This window comes from Oryctolagus cuniculus, chromosome 1 (genome assembly GCF_051225735.1).
Source record: "Oryctolagus cuniculus isolate XC-2025 breed Fujian yellow rabbit chromosome 1, ASM5122573v1, whole genome shotgun sequence".
Classification (NCBI taxonomy): Eukaryota; Metazoa; Chordata; class Mammalia; order Lagomorpha; family Leporidae; genus Oryctolagus; species Oryctolagus cuniculus.
This window is the reverse complement of record NC_142867.1, coordinates 57404964-57418120: the sequence shown is the minus strand read 5'-3', so window position 1 is coordinate 57418120 and position 13157 is coordinate 57404964. Positions and strand designations below refer to the sequence as shown.

General features: G+C 49.4%; 1 protein-coding gene across 26 annotated transcripts in view; it reads right to left on the bottom strand.

Annotated features, from left to right (window-relative positions):
• DENND2B (DENN domain containing 2B) overlaps window positions 1-13157 on the bottom strand; it is a 182453-nt gene that overhangs the window by 114226 nt on the left and 55070 nt on the right. For 11 of the 26 annotated variants that reach the window (XM_089329052.1, XM_070073717.2, XM_089329036.1 and 8 more), the window contains one exon: window positions 8308-8393. The exons of 5 other annotated variants lie outside the window; for them this stretch is intronic. The gene's annotated coding sequence lies outside the window, so the exon portion shown is untranslated. Of the gene's footprint in view, window positions 1-5936; window positions 6073-7562; window positions 7857-8307; window positions 8394-13157 lie in introns of those variants that run through there. 10 more of the 26 variants (XM_089329040.1, XM_002708797.6, XM_070073759.2 and 7 more) reach the window with 7 other exon arrangements.

The window sequence follows — 13157 nt, the reverse complement described above, 5'->3', positions numbered from 1 at the left end:
TATTCAATTCATACCTTCTACTTTCTTGATAAGGAAACTAAAGCCTATAGTAGCCAAATTACCTTCCCAAGGTCACCCAGTAAGTGAGAGACAGAGCCAGAATAAAAATTCAGATCTGTTGACTAACTAGCTGGCCTGGGCATTCCACTTCTGCGTTCAGGAGAGAGATCCTTAACACAGCACAGCTAACACCTTCTCTTTTTTTTTTTGGACAGGCAGAGTCAGACAGTGAGAGAGAGAGAGACAGAGAGAAAGGTCTTCCTTTCCGTTGGTTCACCCCAAAAAATGGCCGCTACAGCAGGCGCATTGCACTGATCCGAAGCCAGGAGCTAGGTGCTCCTTCCTGGTCTCCCATGCGGGTGCAGGGCCCAAGCACTTGGGCCATCCTCCTCTGCCTTCCCGGGCCACAGCAGAGAGCTGGACTGGAAGAGGAGCAACCGGGACAGAATCCAGCGCCCCAACCGGGACTAGAACCTGGGGTGCAGGTGCCGCAGGCGGAGGATTAGCCTAGTGAGCCACGGCACTGGCCAGCTAACACCTTCTGACAGCACAACTGTGCCTAAAACTAAGCTGAGTACTTTATATAATTAGATCCATTTAACTCTTACAACAACTCTTTGAGATAGGTAATGTTATCACACCCATTTTACAGATGAGGAAGATCCAGAGATCCACCTATACAGTAAGAGGAAGAGCCAGACAAGGTGCCCTGAAGCTGGCTGCAAAGCCTGGGCTCTAGCCTGAGCCTTGAAGGATATATGGATAATAGTCATGGAAATGGACTTGCGGGGGAGGGGAGGCAGCAAAGCCTCTGTCCAGATCAGAGAGGGGTGCCTGGCCCTTGCGTGGTTAAGGAGGACCTCAGGGACCCTACTTGGGCTGGCCATCAGGAAAAGAGCAGGCAAAAAGCAGTTCTGGAAGGGTCTCCCCTGCCTGTGGAGGGTAAGCATCCTACGGGAGAGGAAAGCTGAACCTGTGAAGCTGAGTTGAGAAGGATGATCTGAGAAAGATGGACAAAATACAAAGTATAAGCTACTAATAAAAGAAGAATTTGAGAGCCAGGCGCTGTAGCATAGCAGGTAAAACCGCTGCCTGCAGTGCCGGCATCCCATGTGGGTGCTAGTTCAAGTCCCTGCTGCTCCACTTCTGATCCAGCCACTTCCGATCCAGCTCCCTGCTAATGCGTCTGGGAAAACAGCGGAAGAGACTTGGAAGAAGCTCCTGGCTCTTGGCTCCAGATTGGCCTAACTCTGGCCGTTGTGGCCATTTGTCTCTCCCTCCCTGTCTCTTCCTCTCTCTCTTTGTAACTCTGTCTTTCAAGTAAATAAATAAAGCTTAAAAAAAAAAAAATAACTTAGTTTGTTACTAGTGTAGTGATCCCAACCTGAGAAACCAGGCCTCTTCTCTACAAGTTGATATGACAACAGAAAGCACTGAGCATTTACTATGTGCCAGGCACTGGGTCAGTTACATGGACTATTTCATTTAATACTACAACTCTAACAAGCTAAGTACTACTTGTATTATATCCATCTTACAGATGCCTGAGAGAAAACTAAAGCACAGAGAGATTAAATAATTGTCCCCTATCACAAACCTAGGCTATAAGATCTCTGAGCTCCAACTCTTCATCGTCGCTCTGCAATGTAAGGTACTCATAATAGTCACTGACAGTTGAACAAACACACTATAAGCTAGTTCATTTTAAAAAACAATCCAGGGGCCGGCGCTGTGGCATATTAGGTCAGGCATTCACCTGCGGCACTGGCATTCCATATGGGAGCAAGTTCGAGTCCCAGCTGCTCCACTACCAATCCAGCTCCCTGCTGATGGCCTGGGAAAGCAGCAGAAGGTGACCTAAGTGCTTGGACCCCTGCACCCACGTGGGAGACCAGAAGAAGCTCCTGGTTCCTGGCTTTGGATCAGCCCAATTCCAGTGGTTGTGGCCATTTGGGGAGTGAACCAGTGGATGGAAGATTTCTCTGCCTCTCCCTCTCTCTGTCTGTAACTCTGCCTCTTAAGTAAATAAATAAATCCTTAAAAAAAAATCCATAAAACTTAAGTGTTAGAATTCCATCAACCACCCTGAGTGCCAAGAATCAAAACCTGGTTCCTTGAACAAAGCTAAAGAATTCTGAAAACCAGCTAACTTTATAGTGCTTTTGTTCCAATTTTCCCATTTCCCTTTTCCTATCCCCCCCCCCTTGACACACCCAACACAGGCCTAGAACCTTTATCCTCTCATATTTCCAGTCCTTGAGTTGGCTCTCCTCCATCAAACAGTACTCCCAGTCAGAGACTAAGAGCATGAGGTGGTCACCAACCTACCATAACTGCAATACAACATCCAATACATCAGATTTGGGAGTAAGTCCCATTCTTTATATTTTTTTGGATCCTCCCTAACTCTTGGCCCAACCCCTCTGTATTCATTGACTAAATGGGTGAACAGACCAACAGAATATACATTTGGATCAGAGGTGCTTCTAAGCCCAAGAGTAAACGAACAGGGTGGTATGTGGGGGGGGAGGGAGGTCAACTCCAATGACAGCCCCACCCCACCCCCACACCCCCAGTGTTTTTTAGGACCAGCACAATAGGTCCTTGATGCTTTGGGTGCCCTGGAGGCAAACCAGCCTTCTGCCACACAGTGAAGGCCTCCTAAGTGAGTCACTTCATCTACCACCACCTGCTTCCCCTGAGCACCACCTTCTCCCCAGTCCCGGTGCTCAGGGCCTCAGTCTTGTCTCCTTCTAGCAGTCTTCCTCCTGTCCCAGATCTTGTCTCCCTCAGTATATCTCTCTCTTCCCAGGATCAAGCAGTCTGCTGATCAAAAAAGGCTGCTTCCTATTCGTCAATCTCCAGTTCACACATAAACCCTGTAAGCAACAACCGGTCACCCAGAAGAATAATCTGGATTTTTGAGAAACAGGGTGATTTCATAACAAACTCTCAGGAACAGGTCTGCTTTGGTTGAGAAGGACTTACACTGTAATTGCACATAATTCACTCTCTCACAGGGACAGTGAAATCTAATCATTAGGCAGTTTTTAGATGAGAACAGTATTGTGAAAGCTTCAACAGTCCCCTAGTGACAGTATATTCATTATATCATAGCCAAAAAAGCAAGAAAAGGGATCTTTGGACAAATTATTCAGCAAGGTAGTCTAGACTCATCTAACACCCTCCCCTCCCCTAATACACACACACACACACAGATCCACAGGAGTTTTTAGGGCCCCATCCAGAACTAGAGACCCCAGGGTTTTCCTATCAGTGTAATAATGTGTACAGTGTGTACAAATGCACCCAACATACCCCACACACCTTCTGACGGCCTGCCCTTGATCACAGAGACACAGTCTCCCTCCCTGCCAGGAGAAGGCAGCACACAGGACGTTCTCCCACAGGTTTTAAAGAGAACTCAGCAGGCAGTGCCACATGGTCTCTCTCTCTCTCTCTCTCTCTCTCTCTCTCTCTCTCTCTCTCTCGTCCTCCTGGCCCCTTCTCCACTCTCCATGGTTCCTCTAACTCAGAAACCTCCATTATCTGCTAGCAGATTGCCCCCTTTTCCTCTCCCCAGCCCGCCTCAGGCACCCGCCTCCCAAGGGACGCTAAGCCAGGCCTCTGAGGGGCTGCTGCCTGGCCTCCTCCAGCTCAGCCCCCTCAGGAAATGCTCTTGGGCCGGACAGTGGAAATCAGCAGTCGTCAGGGCAATGACAGCTAACAGCTCAGAGAAGCAACAGGAAGAGCCACTCTTCAGTCTCACCCCCACACACAGGGCCGCAGCCCCTTCTCCCTCCCTCAGGAACCTCCCCAAAGTAGTGCTCACAACCAGATGAGGTAGAGAGTGGGGGACAGCTTCTCTCAGCTCCAGGTCAGCAGTCTGGCCATGACACTCCGAGTCTGGAGTGACCCCTCTAAAACTACACCCGGCCCTCACTCCCGGGACAGGGGCCCAGCCAGCAGAAACCAGGGTGCCCTTCGCCTGTTCTCTGAGGTATTTCAAAGTTTCAACTTCTTGGGTGACTGATTATTCTAATTTTAGAGAGGGAGCCCATGGGGAGAGTGTGCAGGAAGGAGAGTAGAAGAAGGGGGAGAGAGAGGGAGTGAGGACAAGAATGTTACTTTTTAATCCTTAAGGAACACAGAGGGATCCAATTTGTGACTCAGCTCTGGGAAGCTAAAGCTACACTTCTGGGGAGTGGGGAACAGCTGCAGTGCAATCTAAGCTGTGGACAACTTCTCCTGCAGGCCTCAGAGGCTGCTGTGATGTGACTCACCTGGAAGGAGCTCTGTTGTTTAAAAATAAAAAAATCTGCCTATTCTGATGCTGCTAGGGGCTTTTCCCAGACACTACGAGGGCAGGTTTTCCCCTGTGCCACAGTGAAGGGTGAGGCTGGGGGGAGGGGCTTATGCCACATGCCCTACAGATCTGCTGAGGGCAGATCTGGGACGCCCTTGCCTGGAGTCTCTCCTCCCTGCTATTCCATTCCTTGGCACAGTCCCACAACATATCAAGTATCTGCCCTTGGAATTCCCACTTCCTTGTTTCTTTCTTTTTTGTTTCCCTGTAAGCCGTAGCCTTACATGTTCCACAGAGAGCGAGCTGCCTATCCCCTAAGGAGTCTTTCGGAGAAAAATACTTGCTACTGGTTAGAACCCTGCCTTTCAGACCCAGGCCCCAGGAGAAAGGGCCCCTTGTCGTGCCAAAGCTTCCCCAGTAGAACCTAGCAGGACCAGAGAAGCAGGCCTGGCACCCAGCAGCTTCTCTCCCAGCTACTTTAATCTGTGACACCATAACTGCAGGTCGCTGTGGGACACTGGACCAGCAAAGGCTCCCTTGGAATCCCTCTCCTCTACACCAAAACGAGGAAACAAGGACCCAAGGAAAGCATCATCTCTGAAGGATCCATTCATGAGGCTCCAAGTCCACAGTAAACATCACTCACAGGGGCCGGCGATGTGGCGCAGCAGGTAAAGCTGCCGCCTGCAATGCCGGCATCCCATGTGGGCGCCGGTTCAAGTCTCAGCTGCTCCACTTCCAATCCAGCTTTCTGCTACAGCCTAGGAAGCATTAGAAGATGGACCAAATCCTTGGGCCCCGGCACCCACGTGGGAGACCAGGAAGAAGCTCGCAGTTCCTGGTTTCAGCTGTTTCGGCCATCTAGGTAGTGAACCAGCAGATGGAAGACCTTTCTCTCTCTCTTTGCCTCTGTCTCTCTGTAAATCTGCCTTTCAAATAAATAAACAAACATCTAAAAAAAAAACCACTTATATTAAACTTCCCAACCCCAAGTATGCACAATTTGTTCCCTTAACCATCTTGAATAAGTCTCTTAAGGTTTTTCTCATTTTTACTTAGAAATTCAGAAAAAAAGAAAGTACAATGTGTGTGCAGCGGGGGGATTAGAGACAAAATGACTTTCCAGGAGAAAGTCAGGTCATCCCGCAAGCTCTATAACATCTTACGTCATCTAAGACTTGACTTGTTCCGAACTCTGATGGAAATGATCTCATTTGCTTCTCCCAATAGTCCTGTGAAGCAGTTATATCATCTCCATCTCAAAGCTTAATAACATGAAGCTTGGGGCCGATTTGTGGCACAACAAGTAAAGCTGCCACCCGCGACAGAAGCATCCCATATGGATGCTGGTTTGAGTCCTGGCTGTTCCACTTCCGATCCAGCTCCCTGCTAATGCACCTGGGAAGGCAGTGGAGGATGACCCAAGCGCTTGGGCTCCTGCACCTACGCTGGAGACCAGGAAGAAGTTCCTGGCTTCAGTCTGGCCCAGCACTGGCCATTGCAGCCATTTGGGGAGTCAATCAGCAGATGGAAGATACCTCTTTCTATCTCTCTCTCTGTAACTCTGCCTTGCAAATAAATAAATTAAAAAAAATAATAATGTGAAGCTCACGTTAGTTAAGGGACTTACCCATAGCCATCTCACTGGCAAGTAGCAGAACCTGGCCACGGACTCAAAGTCTTTTAACCCCAAATCTATTCTTCTTTTTGCACCACAAAAAGACAAAGCACTGGTGCCCTGAAACTTTCCGCTAGTCCTCTTCATACTGAGAAGATAAAACGGGAGGAGATTCAACCCCAGACCGCGTGAGATTCCAGACTTAACACGGCCTACAGCAGGGCCCACTGGATGAGAGGGACCTCCTCCTCGCACCCCCCACCTTTTATACCAACTAACAGGGCTGGGTTTCAACCAAGCAGAGGACCCCGCAGAGCAGTAAAAGGAGGAATGACTTCAGAAGTGACCCAGCTGGGTCCACAGCAACTGACTTGCAGCCCTGGGGACCCTCAAGCCACAACACTGCTGCAAACACATACACATTCAGGGAGTCAGAACTGGGGACATGGCCTGAAGCTTGCATTGGCAAGCTGACCCGAAATTAATCAGAAGGCCCCTCATTGTCTGCCTGAACACAAAAGACATTCTGTTCAGAAAGTTCAGGAAGGAAAACCAAAGAGCCAGGACAGCAGCTGTTCCCTCATCCCAAGGAGAAACCAAAGGCATCCACAAAGTTCCCTCAGGCCCAAGAGCAAATTTATGATACAACATGGCTGAAGCAGGAGGCACATCTGACAACGGGTCTCCCCAGCATTCCACCTCCTCGCCCTACCTAGCCCATCACCTACAAAACTGCCTTTCTGGGAAGGTCTCTTTTCCGAGGCCACTCTGAGCTCACCACACACCACTCCTCTAGCGCAGAACAAATTTTACCAAGACTTGGGGCAAGTAAAGCGGAGGCGTGCACAGCACAGACAGCCTGCGCCCTGAAGTGAGGTTAAAACATTAACCGGGTTGAAGAAATCCACGCGGCACAACCGTGGTGCCTGCCTCACGTTTCCCAGCTCTGAGGAGCTGCCACCGCGCGCTCACCGGTGACATCCGGAGACACCTCTTTGCAGGCACCTCTACTCCAGAGGAGCCCTTCCCCCACCCCAAGGGGCCTGGGCCCGACCTTGTGAATGAGGGAGGCCAGCGGGCTTTTACCAAGCTGCCGGTGGAGAGGGCGAGCTCAGAAACCCCTGTGACAGTCCCTCCGTCCCAGTGACTACTCCAGAGGGCCTTGCGACTCACCACAGGCTCCTCACCGAGCTTACCTATTACTATTATTATTATTATTACTACTACATGTCAGAGCAGCACTAAGTGACAAAGCACACAGTGTTCGCTAGAAGGAACCAAGCGGCTCAACAGACAGTGGAGTTTCCGTGTAGTGCTGGTAACTCGCTCTTTCCTACCGCAGAGACTCTGCCTGTCCAACTATGCTGTGCCTTTGTACTAAACAAAAGTAAAACGAGGTTTCTCCAAGTGAAGTCTAAACACCTTGGAGTCAGCAACAGGGAGATCAGCTCGATTTGCAAAGTCAAGAAAACTGGCTGCTTCCCTCCTCCTTAAGCTAATAGAAGCCAACTGTTGAGCATGACATCATTCCTGAGCCCCGAACCAGGAGCGCAGAGCACACTCGCCTGCTCCCAGAAAACAGCCGGAGACGAGGGCCAGGAGAGGAGGGGAACACTCCAGCCCCCCGGCCGCCCTTACCTGAAAGTCCCGGTGCTTTCCTGCCCACTCCATTCTCGGCAGAGTCTGGCTCACACCTCAGTCGCGGAGGGAGCCCGGGGCCCCCAAATCCACTGGCAGAAGCTCCGATACCTGCTGCGAGCTTCCCACAGCTCCTTCCTCTGACCTTTCGTGGCGCTCCTTCCAGCCAAGTGAGCAGAGCGCGGCTGGCCGGCCCGGCCAGTTGTCATGGAGACCCTGTCCCCTCGGCGCGCACGCTCCGGCTCTCTAGCGCCAGCAAGCGCGCGCACATTCTAGGCGCTCGCCCGCCCGCCCGCCCGCCGACCCCTCCCCCGCCCCTCCCCCTCCCTGTCTCTCCCTTCCTCTCCTCCCTCTGTGTCTCTGTCTCTCACTGCTAGGAGGCCTCCATGGAACAGCACTGGCTTTTGATCAGCTCGGTTTTGCACGCATTCCGCTCCTCCTACCTCCCTTCCAGTCACACGGGGGCTCTGGGCTGCTCCTGGGAACTTGCTCCAACAGCTCAGAGGGGAGAGGGGAGAAGACAGTGAATGGACTTGCCTCATTTTTTTTTTTTTTAATAACTTGGAAGAATCCGACTGGGGGGCGGGAGCTAGCTGGAGCGCTTTGGGGGGAAAGCCAACCCTTGGGGAGGAGGGACCCCGATGCACCGCCTTGACTTGTTTGTGCATTGGGATTTTCCCAGAGGCAGTCGGGCGGAAGTGCACTCACATCCCCAGAGCTCGCCTGGACTGGCCTCTCGGCTTACCTTGTCTGTCCAGGTTGTGCTGATTGCTTTAACCAGTACCGGGACACATGGTACTAGTCCTGGCGCCTAAGCAGCCTCTCATCTTCCTGCAATGGAGAGGAAAGACACTAGGTCAGGCCCAGTAAGAGTCCTGGGCAAGTCCAGAGTCATGGCTCTAGCAACAAACACGATGTGGGGGCTTGCCTGTCCGCCAAAGGCCAGGCTTTATGTGAGCTGTGATTACTGTCTGAAAGGGGAGGGGAGGGCTCTATTTAGTATCCCCCACCACACACACACACACACACATTTATTCCTGCTTTGTAACATTCTTTTACATGTATTATTTTATTTGATTCTCATAACTTTTTGAAATACACTGGACCAATATTTTATGACCATTTTATAGTCGGAAAATCTGACACTCAGAGACATGAGATGTTTCACCCACAGTTACACAGCTAGTTGGGCAAAGAACTAAGGGTAGAGACCACGCAAGCGCCCCCTCGTCCAGGGACTTTCCACTGAAATATGCTGCCATCTGATCTCAAAAGCTAGCCACTTTTTCTGATAACTTGTCACCAGAAAGGCCTAACACTAGGCTCCCTGGAATAGGTGCAGAGTCTGGTGAGATATGCCTGTCACCCTCTTAGACTCTTTAGGCTATTATAATATTATAGCATCTGTGCGATGGGGGAGCATTCTGACACACAGATTGGAGGGGAAAGGCCCTACCCTATAGCTATATGTGCCCTTACACTTTTCCAAAAGTCTCTTGCAAATCTTGGTTCATTTGTTCAACATGACAGGCTTAAAAGTTAAGACTGGCATTATACTAATTGTAACAGACTTTTTAAAAAAAAAAAAAAAAAAGGATCTAAAACAGAAACAGGCAATGTGGCACAGCAGGTAAAGCCATTTGCCTGTGGTGGGGGCATCCCTTAAAGGCATCAGTTCAAGCCCAGGCTGCTCCACTTCCAATCCAGCTCCCTACTAATGTACCTGGGAAAGCAGAAGAAGATGACCAAAGTGCTTGGGCCCCTGCACCCACATTGGAGAGCCGGTTGAAGCTCTTGGCTCCTGGCTTAGGCCTGGTCCAATTCCAGCTGTTACAGCCATTTGGGGAGTAAACTAGCAGATGGAAGATCTATCTCTCTGTCTCTTCCCTTTTCTCTGTATCGCTGCCTTTCAAATAAATAAATAAATCTTTAAAAATCTAAAACAAAGGTAAAATAACTTGCCCCAGGTCACAGAACCAGGAAATGACACATCTAGAAACTGTAGCCAAGACTTTCAACTCTGGCATACAGTAAGCAGAGTGGTTGCAAGCACAGTAGGAGCCGAAGTGGTCAGAAGACCTCAGCAGAGCCCTACTGCCACCCGGCACCAGGCCAGTCACCGGACTCCCCAGTTTCCACCTGTGGATCCTCTCAACTTGCATGTCAGAAATGAGCATAGTAAGACATGCTGTTCATGAAAGCATTCTACTTAAGTCCAGGCAGGCACTGAGACATGAACTTCACTCGTCTCTGCAGCTTCCCCCATCAAAAGCTAACAAAAAGCTCAGGGGTTCAAGAGGGCATTTTCCAATGCTGCTCCCAAAAGCAGTGCTAGAAGAGGCCCTGGTGGCATCTTTAGTGCAACAATCCCTTGCAGAATTTTTGAGTGTTTCTTCTTATTAAACTGCAGTATATTGCAAAATACTCAAAACAAGATTTTGATTGATTTAAAACATAAATACGCACCAGAAGCTAAGGTAGGAGAAGCATTTCAAAATCCAACAGGAAATGGCAGCATGGCACAGATTCTAAGGGTGAGAACTATCGCTTCAGTGAGGTGATCAGAGTTTCAGAGGGGGTGTATCCCCTCACCCATTGTAAACACCCAGCCTCACCCAAGTCCTAGCTCAGGAGTCCCTCGCAGGCCCTATTGCCTCAAGTCGACAAAGGAAAACGAGATGGAAAGGCATGTGTGCCATCATGAAATCCCCAAACTTCTCTCTCTTCCCACACCCAACTGGCCCCCCTCTGCTTTTCTCCGGATCTGCAAAATGCACATTCCATTTGCCCAGTCTCCATACTGAGAAAGAGCTAATCCCACCCATTTCTATGATCACACGATAGTCACTGCATAACAGTAACAACAGCTAACATTTACTGAGCACCCAACATATGTCAGGCACGGTTTTGAGCAGCTTGAGGGGCCAGGCGTCAGGGCTGAGTCCTAAAGCTGAAACAAAGGCAGTCACTAAAGTAAATCCAAACTTTAAAAACCAGACACAGAATGCAGGCCACGCTCCCCCTAGTGGCCGGCTGGAGTTAGAGAGGTTCCACAGGGCCTTGTCCTCTGCAGAAAGGGACAAGGAAAGGGGCCATTAATGGGAGAAGTTGTCCCTTCTTGAGTGATACTTTGGCGTATGAGCTCGAACTGGGCAGAGCCAGAGAACAGCTGAATCCCACTGCTGCTTCTGCAGGGCTGGATTCAGAGCAATCCTCCTTGACCTTTCCCGAAAGATGATAAGGAGTGGGCAGCCTAAAACCTTTTACTCCCATCTGTTCAGAGCCCCACATGCATACTTGTGCCAGAAACTTGGGACACAACCTCAGATCTCTTATCTCCTTCTTCCCACATCCAATCCATGTGCCAACTACAAACAATTATGCTTCCAAAATACATCTTTTCTCTATCCATTTCTCTCCACCACCAATGCTACCCATTTTGACTGTAATTAACGCAAAATCTTAATTGTCCCAGCTTCCACTTTTGCCCCTCTGAAGATACCGGACAAAATCAAACTCAGTTTCTCCTCTGCTCTCGCTCAACAGCCAACACAGAAGAATTCCAATACCAAATGTGTGTGGGGACAGAGTGTTCTCTTCCACAAAGCAGTCACATGCTAGGGGTCCTGTAATTCAACTCAGTTCTGACACCACCTGGAGACAGTGTCACATCTCACAGGTGAAGGCCTCTGTCCCCAAGACCACCTGCCTGCTACTTTAGAAGCCGGTCGCAAGCCCCAGGTTGTTTCACTTGTGCTTCTGACTAACTGGCCCTAAGTCAGGGTTCCCCTCCTTGAGTTAGATTAGCTTGTTGGAGAAACACTAACTTATGTTCACTGGCTTACTATAAAGGCTATTACAAAGGATACAGATAGGCACCAGATGAAGAGAAGGATAAGTCAAGAAATGGGGGAGGGGCACCGAGCGTCCCTAAGGATACAGATAGGCACCAGATGAAGAGAAGGATAAGTCAAGAAATGGGGGAGGGGCACCGAGCGTCCCTGCTGCCTCCTACATGCTACTCTCCTGGAAACCCCCCCCCCCCCCTTGGCTATCCATTCTTTTGGAAGAGTTCATGGAAGTCTAGTTATACAGGCAGGATTGATTACATCTATTCATTAGTGATCAACTTAACCGCAAGCCTTCTCCCCTCCTTAGAGGAAAAGGGATTGGACCAAAAAAAAAATCTCATCCCCTAATCAAATAGTCAGTTCCCTTGGGAATCAGCCCCCTTCCTTAAGTTGTGCAGGAGCCCCCAGCCATCAGACAACTCAACAGCATACAAAAAGACACTCATCATGTCTGGATATTCCAGGATTCCAGAGATTTTAAGAGTTTTATGTCAGGGAACAGGGACAAAGACCAAATATACATTTCACAATATCACACCCTCACAAATTCACTCTCCAGAGAGCTATCCCTTTTTACATGGGATCATGTCATTTCCTGCTTAACACGCTGCAAAGGCTTCCTACTGCACTTAGGATGAAATCTAACTCCTTACCAGGACCTACACGGCCAAGTCTGATTCTTCTCCTGCCTCCTCTGGACACACTCCCTGCCCTTCCCTGGCTGTGTGCTGAACGCACACAACCTTTTGTACTTCCCCAAAGTGCCAGCTTTCTCCCCAGGCTGTTTCCCTTACTCTGGGACATTCTCCGACCCCACAGCCTCTGCCTGGGTAACCTACTCAATTTGCCTTAACTTCATTCGAGCTCCACGATCCTCCAGTCTGAAGGAGGCTGCCTGCCCTTGCCCTTTGTGGCCCTCAATATGACTTGTAACTAAGCCTTGGTGCAATTATTTCCTTAATGGCAGTCTTCCCCATGAGTTCCTGGGGCGCATGAACCGTGACCACTGTGCTAACTACCACCTTCCCTGCACTTGGTATATGGCCCAGCTCATGGCAGGCACTCAATAAATATCCACTGAATGAATGCATAAAAACCCAATTCTTCCTGCACTACAGGAAGAAGAAACTTACAACAGCTATTTCATGTCACTCATTGTATCTTTTCATAGACCTACAAGCTATAATTACATCTCTTTTCCTCATGTGCCTTGCCTGTGGGCTCAACCAAAAATTCCTGTAAAGTCTCCCTGTGGTTTGTTTCCCAGAACTTTCCTCGTAAGGTCACTCTCCTGGGGATGCACTCCAGGGTTTTACGGCCTCTGCTGTTACCAGAGTACCACGCATGGGCCTTCTACCACCACTGGGTCATTCACTGCCAAACCAAATGGACGGCAGGAATGACCCAGCTCCCACAATGATAGGGTTCTCCCAGGTCAGCTCCATTCAGGACAAAAATGCTTTCTCACATCACAACTATGCAGGTCACTATGCTTGCAAAAAATACATTTTTGATGAAAAAAAATGCTGTTCTCATTTATAGATGGGTATAAAATGTTTGAGGGAAAAAGAGTTTTATTACTATTCTTTAAAAATTGGGGGAAAATAGTGAAGGCCTAAATAAGAGCAACAGCAACTCCCAGTACATAACCTCTCAAATCTGCAATCCTTCCTGGCTTCATCTCCTGCCCATAGGCCCCCTGCTACCACCACCCCAAGAGAGGAACATTAGCACAAGACCTGGT